Consider the following 17,321-nt stretch of genomic DNA (forward strand, 5'->3'; position numbering starts at 1 on the left):
ATGAAAACTACCATATCACAGTTACATTGTCTTAATTTTTCAAATTTCATTTTGAATTTCTATCGTGAAATGCAAGAGTTGGAATATTTCAGTAGTGACTTGCTGTGCGGTTTTCAGAGACCTTACATTAAGCGAACTTCTCGAGTGTGTTCTGGATTGTACGGGAGTACCAAAATATTTCCTTCAGGAAAAATTATAAAGTAATTGAAACTTTAAGTTACGATTTGACACACCAATGTATACCTAGTAAAGAGTAACACGCATTCCATAGTACTTTGGTCTGGTCATTGCAGGGATTTAAAAGTACTCTGGTCAATTAGATTCTGAAGAATACATATGATGTTGTACTTCTAAGAAAGGGAAAGATAAATGACGTCAAAGTAAGACATAACGATTGGCCATTCTCTAGTTTCAAAAACTTACACACATATTGGTGTTATTTTTCCATTGAGCCCTTTAAAGGCTCTATATACTGTTTTTGTGCCCCATTGGCTCCGCCAAAAAAATGGGAAATAGGGATACACTAATACGACAGAAGGGGAATAGTTTATTTTCGAACCATTATATCTACCAAAGGTTCAATACCTGAGTTAAACTAAGAGGTTTCAATTTCAGGAAAAAATTATATTTAGACAACATTTGACAATTTACCAAATTTTAAAGTTTTTGTTAGAACCTTGGGTATGCATTTTCATCATATTTTGCTTATTTTCGTTGGAAAACACACTGAAAAGACATATTATTGGACTCACATCAAACATTGCCGGATTTGCATTTGAAGAACCTTCTATTATTTTCTATCTTGTCCTCTATTTCAACATATACTGACTTTCAAAGCTTTTCAAAGCTCTTAAATATACTTACCTAACGGTTATTTATTTATGAAATCGTGCAAACTGTTGATTTAGAACAATAATTACCTTTCTATATATCAATTAACACTCACTAGAATTGCAACTTTTCACTCGCGGAGAATGGTTTCAAAACAATACTTCTTACATTGCATAGACTAATTATGTCAAACGAGATGTCTCAAATTCACATTAGACGACACAAAAACTTACACACACAAAAGCCCGAAATAGTAATTTACATATCCCAAATCATAGGTTTCAGACATCATTCACCTATGAAAGACTAAGAAACCTTAGCTCAGAAAAGCCTGAAATAGCGAAACTACTCATCCCAAACTAGAAGTTTCAGACAACATTCACCTACGAAATACTATGAAACCTTAGCTCAGAAAAGTCTGAAATAGCAAACTACACATCCCAAATCATAAGTTTCAGACAACACACACCTATGAACGGCTAAGAAATCTAGCTCAGAAAAGACAAAAATAGCAAACCACTCATCCCAATCATAGGTTTCAGTCAACACACAGCTAGGAAAGTCTAATAAATCCAGCTCAGAAAAGTCAAAAATAGCAAACTACGTATCCCAAACTATTGGTTTCAGTCAACACACACCTATGAAATACTAGAAAACCTTAGCTCAGAAAAGCCTGAAATAGCAACCCACACATCCCAAATCATAATGTTCTGACATTACATACCCATGAAAGGCTAAGAAACCTAGCTCAGAAAAGTCGAAAATAGCAAACTACACATCCCAAATCATAGGTTTCAGACACAACACACCTAAGAAAGACTAAGAAATCCAACTCAGAAAAGCCCGAAATAGTAATTTACATATCCCAAATCATAAGTTTCAGACAGCATTCACCTACGAAATACTAAGAAACCTTAGCTCAGAAAAGTCTGAAATATCAAATTACATATCCCAAATCATAGGTTTCAGACAACACTCACCTATGAACGGCTAAGAAACCTAGCTCTGAAAAGTCCAAAAAGCAAACTACACCTCCCAAATAATAATTTTCTGAAAGGACACACATATGATAGGCTAAGAAATCTAGCTCAGAAAAGTCAAAAGTAGCAATCCATCCACCCCAAATCATAGGTTTCAGTCAACACACACCTATGAATGGCTAAGAAATCCAACTCAGAAAAGCCTGAAATAGCAACCCACACATCCCAAATCATAGGTTTCAGACACCACACACCTACGAAAGACTAAGAAATACGGCTATGAAAAGTCTGAAATATCAAATTATATATCCCAAATCATAGGTTTCAGACAACACTCACCTATGAACGGCTAAGAAACCTAGCTCAGAAAAGTCAAAAATATCAAACTACACATCCCAAATCATAATGTTCTGACAACACATACCTATAAAAGGCTAAGAAATCCAGCTCAGAAAGGTCAAAAGTAGCAATCCACCCATCCCAAATCATAGGTTTCATACAACATACACCTATGAAAGACTAAGAAATCCAACTCAGAAAAGTCAAAAATAGCAAACTACATGTCCCAAATCATCGGTTTCAGTCAACACACACCAACGAAAGACTAAGAAACCTAGCTCAGAAAAGTCAAAAATAGGAAACTATTCATCCCAAACTATTGGTTTCAGTCAACATTCACCTACGAAATATTAGAAAACCTTAGCTCAGAAAAGCCTGAAATAGCAAACTATACATCCTAAATCATAATTTTCTGACAACGCATACCTATGAAAGGCTAAGAAATCCAGCTCAGAAAAGTCGAAAATAGCAAACTACACATCCCAAATCATAGGTTTCAGACACCACACACCTATGAAAGACTAAGAAATCCAACTCAGAAAAGTCAAAAATAGCAAACTACATATCCCAAATCATAAGTTTCACTCAACACACACCAACGAAAGGCTAAGAAACCTAGCTCATAAAAGCCTGAAATAGCAAACTACTCATCCCAAACTATTGGTTTCAGACAACATTCACCTAGGAAATACTAGGAAACCTTAGCTCAGAAAATCCTGAAGTAGCAAACTACACATCCCATATCATAGGTTTCATAGAACATACGCCTATGAAAGACTATGAAATCCAGCTCAGAAAAGTCAAAAATAGCAAACTACATATCCCAAATCATCGGTTTCAGTCAACACACACCAACGAAAGACTAAGAAACCTAGCTCAGAAAAGTCAAAAATAGCAAACTATTCATCCCAAACTATTGGTTTCAGACAACATTCACCTACGAAATACTAGAAAACCTTAGCTCAGAAAAGCCTGAAATAGCAAACTATACATCCCAAATCATAATTTTCTGACAACGCATACCTATGAAAGGCTAAGAAATCCAGCTCAGAAAAGTCGAAAATAGCAAACTACACATCCCAAATCATAGGTTTCAGACACCACACACCTATGAAAGACTAAGAAATCCAACTCAGAAAAGTCAAAAATAGCAAACTACACATCCCAAATCATAAGTTTCACTCAACACACACCAACGAAAGGCTAAGAAACCTAGCTAATAAGAGCCTGAAATAGCAAACTACTCATCCCAAACTATTGGTTTCAGACAACATTCACCTAGGAAATACTAGGAAACCTTAGCTCAGAAAAGCCTGAAGTAGCAAACTACACATCCCAAATCATAGGTTTCAGACAACATACATCAACGAAAGACGGGTGCTCGGGGAGAGCCTTTGAGGGTCTGTTGGGTCCCTTGTGGGTCGGTGGTCCTTTGGGCGCTGGGGGGGACCTTGGGGGACGGGGGGTGGGGCTTTGGGGTCGGGGGAGGGCATTGGGGGGGCTGGGGGGGCCTGGGGGGTGCCGGGAGGGCCTTGGGGGGCCGGGGGGACTTTTGGGGACCGGTGGAGAGCCTTTGGGACCCGGGTGGTCCTTGGGGCGCCCGGGGGACCTTTGCAGCCCCGGGGGGGGCCTTTGGGGGTCCGGATGGGCTGTTGGGGGCCGGTGGAGGGCCTTTGGGACCCCGTTGGTCCTTTGGGGGCGCGATGGGCCTTTGGGGGGCCCGGGGATGGCCTTTTGGGGGTCTGGGTGGGTCTTTGGGGCGCTGGTGGCCCTTTGGGAGCTTGGGGGGGCCTTTGAGGGTCCTGGGGGACAGTTGGTGGCCTGGGGGACATTTGGGGACCGGTGGAGGGCCTTTGGGAGCTTGGGGGGCTTTTGAGGACCGGGGGCTTCCTTCGGGGTTGGGGTAGGAGGATTGGAACCCTTTGGGGTTGGGTTAGAGGACCTCACAACACTGTTCAATGAAACTTGTGTATTATAACGACCACAGAGTTTCACCTTTAAATTCTCTTCTAAAATCTCTTCAAAAATCTTCTTTTAAAATGTCTCTATCTGTTTCGCCGAAATAGTTCCATAACCTGTCTAAAACGGTTTCGCCCAAATAATCCCTAAACGTAAATTCAGCGTGTTCCTTTGTTATTGGCATCTCTGTGCTAACGCATTTCAAATTAATAGGAAACCTTTTCGCGCGCTAAAACAATTCATCGCTAAGATTTTTCTTGCCTAATTGTTTCCATGGCCTTTAGTGATTAATATCCTTTGGAATTCGACCAGTAGAACTGTTCCCGAGGCAAAGACATTAATGACTTGGATCTATTCCTGGAGAAATGTTTCTAGGGCGAAAATTTTTAAAGTCTGACAGATGATGTCATTGATTGATTGATCTGTCAAGAAATGGGAATTAATTTGTTTTTTCTAAGGGGAATTATTGATTCACGATAGGTGAATTGAGGTCGACAGCACAGGTGTTCCACGGTTGATGTTGTTGTAAGTGCACGCTCTCAGCGAATGTCAAGGTCGTTGTTATTGTTGTTGACACACTTCGATTACGCAATCAATTTCTCGGAAATTCACTTCCCCCTCGAGTCCCAGATCAATAACATTGTTCCCGTTAGAATTCAATGCGCATGTGCAACCTTCGCCCCGGAGCTATTACACATAGAAACATCAAATAAATCGACCTTGGAAAAAGAGGTCATTGACCCCATTACGTAATCTTTCTCCCTAGGGAGGCTATGCCCTTATTAGGACCCCCGTCAGCATTAAAAATGCCGACAGGACCACGTGGTCCTGTTCGGACTCAATAATGCATCTCTACTTATATGACAGGGGATTCTTCCTCCTTGACCACTCACTCCCTAAACTCCCCTATAGTTCTTAATCAAAATTAGGCTATTCATAAATGCAGAAAATATAGTTAATTTGTATTTACAAGTGTTTTATTTACCGATTGCCTTTCGAAACATGTGAACTATAAGTTTTGATTGTTAGAAATACGAGATCCGCATCAATTAAGTCTCGCATTGTTCAGATTTTGTGAAAAATAGCTGTTATTTTATTCCAATTACAGTTTGACTATAGTCAAACTACAGTGCAAAGTGCAAGTGCTTTGGGAAGCAGAAAGCTCCCCCCCCCCCAAAAAAAAAGAGAATAATATCTGTTCGTTTTTTATTTCATTGTTTGTCTAACTTTTATTTGCAAAAAGGTTTTTTTATCTCGTTATTTCAAGAAGTTCAGTCGAATATTTGTCTATACTGAAGGTATTAGGAAACCTTAAATACATCGTAGCTGTTGCAATATTTGCTATGGCTTTTAATATTAGATATTCTTCTGGTGCACGCTCAAATGCCAAAAAAATGTCCTTTTGAAATAAGTTTAATCTTCGGATTTTTATTTTCTTCATAAAGCTTATTAGGAAATGCTTAGGACCTTAATATTCATACATTTCTTAAAGACAAGTTGCCTTGTCTAGTAAAACGCCAAGATGTCAGTTGGTAGCTAATCGCTTCTTTAGTTTTTACGTGAAGACATTTTTCTTTACGTGTTTTATTACACTTCTATCTGTTTATATAATCTTCGCTAAAGCAAAAAAAAAAAGATAAAAATGATTACTGCTAGGTAGATTTTAAACAAGAGAGAAAAAGGGCGATGGAAAAAAAGAAAAGGAAAGACAAAGACAAAGACTGCAGAAATTGTAGGTACTAATTTGGCTTAAAATATATTGCTAGAATAAATATTTTTACGAAAAGTTGGCTGATATGTGAATAACGTTTGTATATTTTTTTATATGATTTATACAATTTCAACATTTCTTGGGATGGATAGTCTGGACCAACGAGGCATCCTGGACCTACGTCAAATTGAAAAAATTGTGACTTACCTGGCCTCCTCGATTCGTTAGCTTTTTGTCCGCTTTTACTGTTATTAAATGTATATTACTATTGTGAATACAAGGAAGAGAAATCCTTAACAGCATCTGATGGAGAGTTCAGCCTTTCCTGATAGCATTCTCCAAGTTTTTCTCAGTTACTCAACCTTTTGCTCTGCTTTGTTTTCAATAAATACCCACCGGCATTGGGGATATAAAGAAGAAGAGTTCAACTTTTCTTGATAGTTTAGGCCTACCATATGTCTCATTCACTTTTTAAATCATCTAATCTATTTTGCTCTTGTTAAACCTCTTTTTGTCTTATATACATATGTACGTGTATTTAAAAGCCAGCGGTCGTAAAAAAATACGCCTAAAAAGACAGACAAAAAATACAAAATTGAACAACTCAAACAAAAGCACTCAACACATTGGAATTATATCTTCCGTGCCTCTAAAACATTCTCTACAGAATTTTCCACCGCAATAATTACCTCCCTAGAAAAGGTCTTCAAGATACATGGTGCATCCCCATGCAGCCTAGGTGTATCCCCACAAAAAACCTATTATTTAAATTCTCTAAACTTTGGCAATTACTCAGAAAATATTCCTGGTCATCCCTATACTCCCTGCAAAGTGGGCAAGCACAGCTACCTCCCGGGCCATCATTATCATAAGGAGCAAACCTACCTCCTGGGCCATCATTATCATAAAAATTCCAGTGTCCCCTAGCAATGGCACACAAATTGCTCGCTACCACAATTAGCACTTCAGTGCCCCCTAGGGTAGGCTGAGTCTTAAGTTAAACTCCTCTCCATATACCACTTTAATCTGCTTATTATATCTTAGAGTACATGACTTCTCAACTATAGGCTACTCAAGAAAAGAAAAACGTAAAAAATATTTGATGAAAAGTTAAACCTTTTCTATAATCCTCCTTCCTTCCATAATCCTCCCTTAATTCGATAATCCTCCTCCGATAATTCTGGTAGTGCTTTTTGATTTCTCATCTTTTTATTCTCTTTTATATCTTTTATTTATCTCATAGGTCTGAGGAAGATGAGCTACTAACAATCTCTGATGGAAGCAAAGGAAATTTGGAATTTGCAATTCCACGAAGATCAATCCATACTGTTATCTATTGAAAAATATTTTCTTCTTCAATTAAGAGTCCGTTATTGCTACAAATATTTAAACTTTGGTTTCCTTTTTTGTGCATTCTGAAGCAAGAATCATACAATTTTGGTGTTAGTTAGATTTAAAAGGATAATTTATTTTCTCCTACCTATATAATTGGTAAGTGTCCGTAACTGTCAGCAAACTGCTAAGCCTTAGATTAGCAACGATGGTTCGAGTTTCTGCAACAGGTATCTGAAGTGAATATATAAGAGTTAGTCGGTTTCTGTTGGTTGCAATAGAGAATACACTATGGTTTTTCTTTGTACCTGTTTTCCGACTGGATTTGCTGTTTGCATGGGCATACCCTGGGTTCCCAGTGATGCGATGTCATGCATAAACAGCTGTTTTTACGTGAGCCAATAGATCTCCTTCGATTTTACTGCAAGTTCATGCGTTATAACGGCTGCGTTGAAATGTTTCTGCTGAGCCGCTGGAAATCTCCTCTATTATTCTGAACTGAAAGCTTTAAATAACCATAAATTGCAAGTAACTGATAAACTAATTGTGTTTGTCAGAATTTTTCCATAAATGCTTCACAAAAAGCACGAGGGTCAGGTCCGTTTAATCCAAGATTTAAATCCATAGGGAAATGAGAATGCAAGGTAAGAAATTATATTTTGAATGAACTATAGCTAGCCTAGGCTTATACAGGTTAGCCCTTTGAAGATCGATCTTGGCTTCTAGAACTTGATTTAGGCTATTCCTGTGTATTTGCTATTTTAATATCTCTTAATATTTTTACGAGATCAAAATACTATGTTTCTCTGTTGAAATATCTCATAATATTTTTTGCGCTTCAACGGCTGCAGTGAACCGTTTCTGTGGGAATATTTTTGCATTTTTCCTACATCCACTATCTGTTTTGAGTTAAAAAAAAAAAAAAAAAAAAAAAACAGATCAATGTTTAGCTCTTAGGGAGCTAAAAGATAATGTAAAAATTTTTAGGAGCAGCAAGATTTCTATTAAAGGAAATTGTCTGGAGCGTGTGTTTGTCGTCAAAAATATAAAGACAGTTCAGGAAACATAATCTTGCAGCCGATACAGTTGAAAGTAAGAAAAATTATGAGTAGAACAGCGGCCTTAGATTTTGAAAACTAATTTCCTTTTGTATTTTCTCTGTAAAAAAACAAAAACAGGTTTTGAAAAATGCCATTTTTATGGATACGTTATTTAAAAGACTACTACTACTGCTTACAACTCATCGCAGCACCAAGACGCCTGAGGCCAATACAGCTACGCACGCTCCTCCTCCACCCCAATCTATTCAAAGCCTCCCTTTTTACATCCACCCAAGAAGGTCCCATGTCCTTTAAATTTTTCTTTATGACGTCCCCCCACCGAAGACGGGAGCGACCTGCTTTCCGTTTAGCCCTACACTGTTGGCCGAAAAGAACAATCTTCGGCAATCTATCATCCTTCATTCGCACAACATGCCCTAACCACTTCAACCTTTCTTTCATTATAGCCCTAGAATGCGGGAAAGAACCACGCTTTTCATACAGCCAATTGTTTGATATATAGTCAATAAGTCGGGTACCCAGAAAACTCTACAGGCAATTTATCTGTAAAATATTTATAGTAACTTCATCCGTTTTTTGGAACGTCTATGCTTTTTAACGATTTTTGAGAACTATCATTATTGTAGCTTTCATAATTCTAATCTTGGTTTGCAGTCTTATTTTCCTATTCTTCCAAACTTTTTTTAACTGTGAAAAAACACCCTTAGCCTTAGCTACTCTACTTTTAACATCTTCACTGCTCTCACCGTCTTTACTAATGATACTACCAAGGTAAGTGAAGCTGCCCACCTGATCAATCTTTTCATTACCCAACGTCACCTTTTCATCTTCACTTATTCCTAGTCTTAGTGACTTAATCTTCCTAACATTAATTTTCAAACCAATACTAGCACCCTGAACTCGCAAAACCTCTAAAACTCTATTCATTTTGCTCACACTTTCATATAGGATGCTTAAATCATCAGCATAATCCAAGTCCAGGAGACTTTTTCCTCCCCATTTGATTCCGTGGGCTCCCATTGCCTTTCCTGTGCTCCTTAAAACAAAGTCCATCAAAATAATCCATATAAAGGGGATAGAACACAGCCCTGCTTAGCTCCTGATTTAATACAAAACCAGCTGCTAACCTCATTTCCTACCATAGCCGTAGCAGTGTTGTTCTCGTACATAACACTAATCACTTTAGTGTATTTGTATGGTATACCATACAAGGATAAAACTTTTATTAAAGCTCCTCTATCAACAGAATCGAACGCTTGCTCATAATCTATAAAGCTGAGGACCAAAGGTGTTTGAAAACTTAGGCACTTCTCAATTATTAACCTAAGAGTGAAAATTTGGTCAACACATCCTCTACCTTTTCTAAAACCGCACTGTTCTTCTCTTAAAACTTTGTCCACGGCATCTCTCAGTCTAAAAAGTATCATATTACTAAGTAATTTGCTACCTACAGAGACCAAACTACTGCCTCGATAATTACCACACTCTTACAAAGTGGCTTAATTAAGGTTTTCCTAAAATCGTTAGGTACTTCCCCTTTTTCAAAAATCATATTCATAATCTTCAGTAACTTATTTCTAACCTCAGAGCCACCATATTTAAGAAACTCATTTACTACCCAATCAGCACCTGGAGCCTTATTATTCTTTAATCCTTTTAGTACTGTTGCTAATTCCTCCTCACAAAACAAATCTTCCTTCACATCCAAGGTATCACAAACTTTTTCATTTTCCTCTATACATTTTCCTGCAACTCTATCTCGGTTAAGCAAGTTCTCAAAATGTTCGGCCCATCTCGCTTTAGTTTTTTCCTTATCGCAAATTGCCACCCCATTCCTATCTTTAACTGTGACAAGTCCTGATTGACTACTACCTCTCAATTTGTTAACGTGCCAGTACAATATTTTACTATTATGCCGTCTAGCTGCATCTTCTAAATCCTCGGCAATTTTATCCATGGCCTCCACTTCACACCTCCTTAGTTCATAAGAGATTAATTTTAACAAAAAAAATCCACAAAACAAGCTTTTCAAGAAAAGTAAAGAGCTTCATTAAGCCAAAAATGAACAGAAATAAAAGTGAAATAACCTTTCAAGCGTAAAGTCCCAGCAAATCACCATCAATAAATAAATGAAACTCAAAACGAACAGGAACTACAATAAATAACCGAGTCAAACTCAAAACTAGCAAAAATTAAAAGGAGTAGGGCTGATCACCTCCATGCATTTTCAAGACCAGAACATAATTTGCACTTTACTGAAAAAACAAAAAATGACCGTGGATTGTCAGTTTAATATACATATACTGATATTTATTCATTAAATTATTAATTAGTTTTTTTTATTTATTAAAGTAAAAAAGTGAAGTCGTTTTAAATGTATTTTACTTTTCAATAAAGTGCAAATTATGTTCTGGTCTTGAGAAGGCATGGGGGTTGTTAGCGCTACTCATGTTAAATTTTGCTCGTTTTGAGTTTGACTCGGTTATTTATTGTAATTTCTGTTCATTTTGAATTTCATTTTTTATTGATGGTGATTTGTGGTGGTTTTACGCTTGGAAGGTTATTTGACTTTATTTCTGCTCATTATTGGCTTAGTGGAACTCTTTACTTTTCTTTGAAAAACTTATTTTGTTGAAAAAGTTATTTAAATTACTCTCTGCTGGTTTTTGTCCCCCTTCGGGCTATTTCAAATTTTTAATTTCAAACTTTAACTGGTTCCACCCGAAGGATGATTAAAATACCATTAACTTGGTATTTTTTTTATCTTCCTCTAGGTATATGTTATGCTAATAATAAATATTGTCTGCAACACCTTATATACAATGTCGCTAACGGTGGAAAGCGTTTAGAAGAAAAGATTTACACAAAGTAGACATTTCATGGGAAAGGTGGAGCTGAGGTATATGAGTATCGAACATGGCTCTATTGGCCTCGGTATTTTTGTTATCATTCTTACATTTAGCACATTTCAGGTTGTGCCTTTAAAAACAAAATAATATGAAGTTGATATCTGAAAATATTGACGTTCTGTGGTTTTGAAACTAGTTTTTCCTTAAGGAAACGGGGTTTTCCTTTCAGAGGTATAAAGTTTCCTGTCCAATCATAACGAATGAATTGAAAAACAGATATATTAAAAAAAACTTGTGGTAAACCTTTAGATAATTATTCCCATTTTTTCTTTAACTTCGTCTACACAAGCCAGAAGCGCATCCAGTATTTTGTTCGGGAGGGGGGGCTTACTGATTTTTTTAGGGGGGGGTACATAAAAAACCTCTAAAAACGCATACAAAATTTGTTTATGTCCATTTTTGTTACGTTTTTACGAGTCGAACATATATTTCGGGGGGGAGGGGTTTCAAACCGGATAACCCCCCCCCCCCCTGGATACGGCCTTGACACAAGCTATAAAAAATAGTTTTCACCCTTCGTGATCACGATGGAAACAAGCGTGATAGAACAGTTACTGCTGTCACTGGGCCGCCTCTGTGAATTTAACAATATCTCAAGATTTTATTGCAAAATTTGTCATGTCTTAGAACAAAAATCACTATACATTAAACAATGAAGGAGGGGGGCGCCCCCTGGCTGAATGGCGGTGTCATATATTTATATTAATTAAAAGAAACTTTTTCCACAGAATAAGTTTTCAAAAAAAATTAGAGCTCTATTAAATCAAAAATGGGCAGAAATAAAATTAAATAATCTTCCAAGCGTAAAATTACCCCAAATCACTATCAAAAATTAAATGAAACTCAAAACGAACAGAAATTATAATAAATAGCCGAGTCAAACTCAGCACCATCAACAATTAACATTACTAGGGCTGACAACCCCCATGCCTTCTCCAGAACAGAATATAGAATAGGATTTACTGAAAAAACAAAAACAAATGACTGTGGATTGTCAGTTTCGTATATCTATAAACTGAAAACGAAGTGCCAATTAAACCCGGTAAGCCCCCCCCCCTAAAATTCAGCCTATGGGCACCCATGTACCTATATGTAAATGTCCTACTCCCCCTCCAGATTCTGATCACAAGTAATCCTGGTATTTATCTATGGGATTTCAGATTTCACTGCCGTGGTAAGCTTCGGCATTAATATTGGGTCTAAAACACCAAAAATTTGCAATTTTTGCAGTCAAATATAAACCAGTCTTTGCCAGCAAAGACGGAGCCCTAGCTGTTGAAACACAGTGTCAAATAAGTGTGCAAAACCTAACAATTCTCCTACAGTTTCTGCCCAGCCTGGAAGGAAAAAGCTCTGGTTATCCATGATCATAACAGACAGATTTGAATATCCTCCATTCCAAAGTGTTGGGCCAAAATGATGAGCTATCCAGTTTGTTTGTGTTGTGGCATTCCAGCCCATGCAATTGAAGGTGAAACCAGGAATTTTGCCATTAATAGGCTCATTTTGCGGAGGAATTCCCCAAAATTGTATACCATTTCCTTCATAGGAATCAAGAAACCTACAAAAAAAAATATTTTTATGGAGTTGAAGATAAAAAAATAATATTTACTATTTTGTAGCCAGTGTTGTATAGATTTTTCCATCCAACTTTTGCAGAAAAATAATTGGGTAAAGATAAAATCAGATTTAGATTTTATCAAGGTTTCAGTGAAAGCTATGTTTTCAGTGAAATTTGCTTTTCATGCTTACTTTTGTAAAAAACAAGAACACGAGAAAAATTTACACAGTCATTTAGTAAAAGCCTGTGTCACTGGCTAGAATTTTTTCGCTCTCAAGCCATTGGAGCCAATTTCCTACCCTAATATATGAAAGAAACAACACTTTAAACTGCTTGCCAACCTGAAAAATATTTGCATAGAATGGTGGAAATCTGGCTAAAATCATTCTTCTAGGGCAGGCGCAGGATATGCTTTGGGCTTATGACTTTTTCACCAACACCTTGAGACTTTAATGAATACCTTGAGACTTTACAGAATTGTTTATATCCTCCTATAATTCCCTTATTTTGCCACTTTTCAGAGTTGATTCGACCCCCCCCCCTCACTTCCCCCAAAAAGAGCCTTCTTCACGTTGTATTTGTCTGGTGAAAAAATATTTGCCTTTCGTCAGAAGATATGTAGCTTCTTAACGTCTGGATGTCATACTTGCGTACTGTCTTATCGGTTTGACACAATTAAGGAAAACGAATGGGAAAAAAGCATTCTTATTGAAGTTGGACTTTCTGTGGATTATTTCAGAGCTGCTTAAACATAAATGAAAAAGAAATAAGAAGACCTGCTTCCTTAATCCTAAATATGCAAGCAAAATGCACGTTACTAAATACCTTTTTACATTATTAGAAACTTAGAATTCTCATCCAGGGATGTCAATTACGGGAAAAGCGATTTTCCTATGTTTTAAAATACCAATTCTTTTATATTTTTATTGAAAAATAAAAAAAAATCCACTCCCTAGATTTGAAAAATACTTTTTCTGCATATTAATTGCAGAAACAGAGGGGAAAAAACCCTTGCACACCCCCCCCCCCTACATTCTTATCCGAGAAATAAGAAAAAAATCAAAAACCAAATCCTGAATTTTGGATATTTTTACAATTTTCAATTATGCCTAATATACAGTCAGCCGCTAGTGTGTATTAAGGTCATCATACACAACGCAAAGTAAAGAATGAAGTGGCTTTATGTATTTTTTTTTTTCACCAATTCACTTTTATGGAAGGAAGTGTCTTAGTAACTTCAAAGTGGACAAATTCAATTGGAAATTGAAAGTTCTAGTGCTCTTTTTAAGATTCAAAAGGTATTGGAAGGTGAGCAGTCCCGCTCCCACGTCCCATTTTTCTCCTGAGATATTAGATCAATTTTTAGGATAGCCATTTTGTTCAGTATAGTTTAAAGGCCTAAAAGTCGTTCCTCTAGGAATGACGACTATTTTTAACCAAACGGCTATTTGAAAATTTTGATTGATACATTTGAAGAAAAAGGGCGTAAGGGGGGGGGGATGGCTACCTCCCACTTTCGATCATTTTCAACTCTTAAAAAGGAAACTAATTCTTTTCATTTTGAATCAAATGAGTCCCCTTCATAAAACACATATGTTAACAGTTCGCAGTTTATAGCCATTGCCCCGAGGGCAGGGGTGTTTTCAAACTCGAAACCATAATAAAATTGAGACTTGGACTATTTTGAACAAAATGGCTATCTCAAAATTTTGATCAGAAGAGTAAGAAAATATGTATATTCATTTTACAAAGTTGCTTTTTGTATTTAGTGGCTGTAATTTTAAGCCGTATAATAGATATATAATAGATATATCTATTCCTATATAGATATATCTTTTCTTAGCATATTCTCAATAGCCAAGAAATTTGAAAGTTATGAGTGACGTAATGGTTGGAGTGAAAACTGTTTCTCATGGATATGACTTCATTTTCTGTCAGAGACTAGCTACATCCATTTCATATGTATTATCTATATCCTAATCAAAAACCTTGTGACAGTTCAGTGGGTAAAGCCGTGCCTGGAATGTTTCGGGTAAAGGTTCGATCCCGACTGTTGCAAGGAATTCTATCTTATATCTAATTCTTCCATAATTTTTTTTTTTAATCACTTGGTTATTGTATGCGGAAATATACTTGTTGTGGTTATTTACAAAATTTTGATATCTTGGCCTGCCGAATGATTCCTTTAAGCTCCTAGCTGATAAGACGATCTAGAACGAATAGGGCCTCCTTTTCTGCTATTAAACAAAGAGTAACAAGTATTATCAAATGAAAGTAAAGAGCAATATCAAACGCGAAAACGAGCAGAACTTTTTCCGTGTATGTTACATAAATACGGAATAAATTCTGCTCATTTTAGGTTTAATGTTGCTCTTTACTTCCACGTGATAATACTTTCTCTGTGGCTGCGAAATTTTGTATGTGGGTGGAATTTTCAGTGGGGGCGGGAGAAGGGTCTGGAGGAATTTTCTGTGGGATGGAATTTTCTCGGGGGAGGGGGGGGGATACGCCCGCCCGGTTTCATCAGACATGAATAGTAGGCTGGGTACTTGTTGCACCTTGTTTGACCCGGAATTAAGAAATTAAGCTACGGTTTTCAGTCAGTTTGATCTAATGATGAGAAGGGTCCCTTGGGCCCTCGGCCCAAGGTCCTGGAGTGTTTAACCCTCCAGCATAGTTAATTAGCCTTTGGACAATTTTGAACAAAATTGTTATCTTAAGATATTGACCGGATGCATTTGGGAAAAAAGGGATGGGGCTGGTTGCCTACTGATCACTTTTGACTCTTAAAGAAGAACTAGATTTTTCAATTTCTAATTGAAGGACCCCCCCCCTCATACAAAATTAATATGATCACACCTCCCATAAAAAGCCTTATATGTTAACAATGGGAAACTTGCTTAAGCTACAGTCCTTGCGCAAGGGGCTTGGAAGTTTTTTTCAACCCTAATTTATGGTTGTTTGACTTTTCGACTATTTTTAACCAAACAGCTATTTAAAATTTTGATTGGATACATTTGAAGAAAAAAGGGCGTAAGGGTGACGGGGGGCTTGCTACTTCCCACTTTCTATCACTTTCAACTCTTAAAAAGGAAACTAATTCTTTTCATTTTCAATCAAACGAGTCCCCTCCATAAAAAACATATGCCAACAGTTCGCAGCTAGCATAGTTTAAAGTTATTGCCCCAAGGGCTGGGGCATTTTCAAACCTGGAACCATAGTAAAATTGAGACTTGGACTATTTTGAACTAAAGGGCTATCTCAAAATTTTAAAACAAAATTTTGATACCAATAGATACATCAAAAGAATTGGATTTTTATGCTGATTTTAAATGTATAATTTTCATTACGTTTAGTTTTACCCATCAAAAGTTACGAGCCTGAGAAGATTTGCCTTATCAAACCATTTGTGGTAATGAACTGTAAGTAAGGAGCGACCCGGCTCAATTGTAACCGAAACTCTAAAAAACAGAATTTTGATACCAATAGATACATCAAAAGAATCAGATTTTAATGCTGATTTTAAATATATAAGTTTTATGAAGTTTAATTTTATCCATCAAAAGTAACGCGCCTGAGAAAATTTGGCTGATTTTAGAAAAAAGGGGGAAAGACCCCCTAAAAGTTATAGAACCTTAATGAAAATCACACCATCATATTTAGCGTATCAGAGAACCCTACTGTAGAGGTTTCAAGCACCTATCTACTAAAATGTGGAATTTTGTATTTTTTGCAAGAAGAAAGATCACGGATGCGTGTTTATTTGTTTTTTTTTGTTTTGTTTTTTCCCCAGGGGTGATTTTAACGACCCAGTGGTGCTATAATATCGGAAACTAAAAGTTCTAGTGCCCTTTTTAAGTGACCAAAAAAATGGAGGGCAACCAGGCCCCCTCCCATGCTCTTTTTTTTCCCAAATTCACCCGATCAAAATTTTGAGATAGCCATTTTGTTCAGCATGGTCAAAATGATCCTATATCTTTTATAGGATCATATCTAAAAGACCTATGTCTTTTAGGATGACTTAATCCCCCGACGTCCCCGGGGGGAGGGCTGAAAAATATGAACTTTACCCAATGTTAACATATAGTATTGGTTATTGGGAAGTATACAGACGTTTTCAGGAGTGATTTTTCTGGTAGGTGGGGGGGGTGGTCGGGGGTTATATGGGAGGATCTTTCAATGAAGAGAGTTTTCATGGGGGAAGGGACATTGCTATGAAAGGGGCGCTGGGTTTCCCAGCATTATTAAAGAAAAATATCAGAAATTAAATAAAAAAACAAACAAGTTTTTCAACTGAAAGTAAGGAGCAACATCAAAACTCAAAACGATGATTGGGTTCACCCCCTAGTCAATACCTTGCTCTTTAATCCAAAGATTTCTTAGTACTTTAATAAGAGCTATTTATTCTAATTAAAGGCCTTTTTGATTAAGGTGTTATTTTTAAAGAATTAGAACACAATTCGAACTTTAGCTTAAAGAGCAAGGTATTGACTAGGGGGCGAACCCCCTAATATACGTATTAAAAATCTATCAATATAGAAGTTCGTTACGTAAGTTAATTCGTAAGTTATGTATATTTATTACTAATAAAAACGTTCATAAATAAAATCAAACAAGTTTCGAGAAAGCCATTTAACC

The 17,321-nt window shown here is 36.8% G+C and overlaps 1 protein-coding gene across 1 annotated transcript in view; it reads left to right on the top strand.

The window, feature by feature from the left end:
- The window catches only part of LOC148943393 (lysosomal acid glucosylceramidase-like), a 117,033-nt gene that overhangs the window by 90,622 nt on the left and 9,090 nt on the right, over positions 1 to 17,321 (top strand). The window lies entirely within an intron of this gene.

The sequence above is a fragment of the Artemia sp. Qi Xiang Cuo genome, chromosome 15 (genome assembly GCF_049724085.1).
Source record: "Artemia sp. Qi Xiang Cuo chromosome 15, ASM4972408v1, whole genome shotgun sequence".
Classification (NCBI taxonomy): Eukaryota; Metazoa; Arthropoda; class Branchiopoda; order Anostraca; family Artemiidae; genus Artemia; species Artemia sp. Qi Xiang Cuo.